Below are 3,509 nucleotides of genomic sequence, written 5' to 3'. Positions count from 1 at the left end.
ACCCCTTTAAAGACATGATCTTTGAAGTAGGTTTGGAAGGATAAATGATGGGCTGGATTAACCATCCAGACAAATGGAGTGCCATATTCAATAGCTCAGCCTGATCAAGGTAACTGGTTTGTTCGTGACTTTAAAGAAGTTTGCTCAAGCTAAACAAAGAGAGCATTAAAAACAACACCAACTGGAAACAGGAGGGAAGGTTTGGCCCAGAGAAATGGAAGAAGGAAGTTTCGAGGTGGAGATGACCAGGTGGGTGGCATTAGAGATCAAGACAGGAAACGAGGGGATAGGTTTAGAGAACACTCAGCAATGGCTGGAGGGTAGGATAGGTGTAAGGAGTAATATAATTAAAAGGAGGTAACAAGGGGAATTGGATTTATCTATGAAGTGGGGGTAGGAATTTACCAGTCATATTGCAAGGAGGGCAATAGGAACAACAGAAGGTACTTTTCATTTCATTAAGCGGTGGAATAAGAAAATCAAATTTTCTTTTTACAGGTTAATCTGGAAGTATCTTGATAAATGATTCAGCACTAGTATAGAGATATTATGGCCATGATACCACTAGAGGGTAGTAGAGACAAATTGGTAACGTAAATGAAGCTCCTATCTTCTCTACCTGCTACAGGCTAATATTTCCTTCTTGTGTATTTCTTGTAATAGTTGCAAACTTATTTCAGTTATTCCATACTTGTGAAAAATATTACATCTATATTTAGTAGACTTAGCTCTAGACAACTTATTAAATTCCAATCTCTAATTTTAGAAGACAATAAAGACTAGAAGATTAGCATTTAGCTAAAAAAAAAAAAAAAAAGCTGGGCACCAGTGGCTCAAGCCTGTAATCCTAGCTACTCAAGAGGCTGAGATCTGAGGATCAGGGTTCAAAACTAGCCTTGGCAGACAAGACTGTGAGAGTCTTAAATTACTCAGAAAAAGCCGGAAATAGCACCGTGACTCAAGTGGTAGAGCATTAACCTTGAGCACAAAGAGGCTCAGGGAAAGCACCCTGGCCCCAAATTCAAGCCCTAGGACTGGCAAGAAAAACAAACACAGAAACAAGCAATGATTAATGTCTTGTTACAATCTTGGATCAAGCTCTTCTTTTAAATTGAATGTTGAATATTACATTGAAATTACATTGATTATAGTGGACAATATAAAGAAAAACTATTAGTTAATCTTGCTATGTTGGTTGGTTATATAATTTAATTACAAGAGCATTTCCTAGATATGCTAACTTACAGATAAAATCTAAAGTGTATATTGCTATATTTTAGCATATATGCATACACATAAATACATATATCCTCTTGGAAAGTAATATAGTAACCAAAGTTACAGTGCCTGTATCATTTTGTTTTATAGTTTTACCTTTTTTTTTTCTAGTGGTATTGGGATTTTTTTTCTTTTTTTTTAAATTTTATTTGTGAAGATACTGTACAGAGGGGTTACAATTACATGGGCAGGATAATGCGTACATTTCTTACCAAGCATTGCAGCCTCCTCCTTTTGTTTACCCTTCACATCCCTTCCCAGCCTCCCTGGTATTGGGATTTAAACCCAAAGCCTTATGCTGACTATCCTATTTGTGGTTCCCACATTGGAGTGCCAGTTCTTTATTGGTTGAAATGGAGTCACCTGAAGTCTGGGCTGGTCTTGAACTATAATCTCCCAATCTCTCCCTCCCAAACAATTATAGGTATGAGCTACCACACTCCACACAACTTTTTATTTTATAACAGCAAAAATTTATAGCTCACCTAGAGATCTAGTAGGGAAATGATGGCAATTCCCTTAATCAATACCCCATAGTGCACACTATGATTTTAAGTTTATGGAAACCTATGATGGAAGAGAAACAGAATTATGTCTGTTGGGGATGCATGGTCATTTAGAACATTTCTCTCAAGACTGGGTTCAAGCTCGAGTATAGAGCAAGTATGAGGCCTGGAGTTCAAACCCTAGTATTGTACCACCCCCCAAAAAAAATCCTAAACATTTGTTCTAATTAAATTTATTGATTTACTAGTGACCACATACTAAAGAGTAAATATAAATGCCAGCAATATTTTACTGACAATTGAAGGAATTGTTATTTAATCAGCACTTTTAAAAGACTACATACCTCAAATATCACTACATATCAAAATGTTCACTTGAGTAAGTCATTATATTGTTAAAGAAGGAAGGAATAAGAAGATGAAGGGAGAAACAAAGGAAGGAAGGGCTAAATTGAGGCTTAAAACTAAGCTATTTTATTTATGCTGTCAGTTAAATTTAGAATATCCCCCAATGGCCCATGTGTTATTAAAGGCTTGTTCTCCAGACTGGCACTATTGGGAAGTGGTAGAACCTTTGAAAGATAGGAGTATGAGACCTGGTAGAGATCTGTACATGGTAGTGCATGCCTATAATGCCAGCATTGGGAGGCTAAGGTAGAGGATCTCAAGTTTGAGGACAGCTCGGATTACACAAGCAAGATCTTGTTTAAAAAAAAAAAAAAGAATAAGGCCAGTCATGGTTGCTCACACCTGTAATCCTAGCTATTCAGGAGGCCTTGGGAGGAAGATTGAAATCCCAGCCCAACATGGAAAACAAACAAACAAACAAACAGATGTTATCTAAAAAAATAACCTAATGCTAAAAGGGCTGGAGTTGTAGTTCGAAGTGGTAGAGTGTGCTTGCCTAGCAAGCACAAAGGCTCTGAGTATAAACCCCAGTCCAACCCAAACAACAACAAAAGACACTTGGGGATTGTTGGAAGATCTTTCAGTCATTAGGCCATGGCCTGGAAGGGGAGTGTGGGATTGCAATCTCCTTGCCCAAAAGCCTTAGAGCTTACAGATCATGGGCTGAAACTTCTAAAATTTCTAGGACAATCATCTAAAATAACCTTTTTCTCTTTAAAGTTGAAATGTCTGAAGTATTTTTTAAATACGTTTTTTATTGTAAAAATACTGTACAGAGGGGTTACAGTTACATGAGCAAGGTAATGAGTACATTTCTTATCAAGCATTGTTGACTCCTTTGTTTTTCCCCTACCATCCCTTCCCTCCATCTTCACAACTACACTCCTCCCTCTTCCCCTCCCCACCTAAATTGTAAAGTTTGTTTTTCAACTTAGTATCTTGTACATCTCATTGTTACAGTGGGTCAACCTGTATCCCTATTTAAGCATTTTGTTTTGGGAATCCTACTGTATTGCTGGTGGGAGTGTAAACTTGTTCAACCACTTTGGAAAGCAGTATGGACGTTCCTCAAAAGACTCCACATAGAGCTCCCCTATGACCCAGCAATCCCTCTTTTGGGCATTTACTCAAATGATTACAAATAAGACCATACTAAAGCTACCAGCACAACTATGTTTATTGCAGCATTATTTACCATAGCTAAGATATGGAACCAACCCAGATGGCCCTCAGTAGATAAATGGTCAAGAAAATGTGGTATGTGTGTACACATACACACACACACACACACACACACACACACACACACACACACAC

Source organism: Dipodomys ordii, unplaced genomic scaffold (genome assembly GCF_000151885.1).
Source record: "Dipodomys ordii isolate 6190 unplaced genomic scaffold, Dord_2.0 Scaffold34, whole genome shotgun sequence".
NCBI lineage: Eukaryota > Metazoa > Chordata > Mammalia > Rodentia > Heteromyidae > Dipodomys > Dipodomys ordii.
This window is presented reverse-complemented; position numbering follows the sequence as displayed.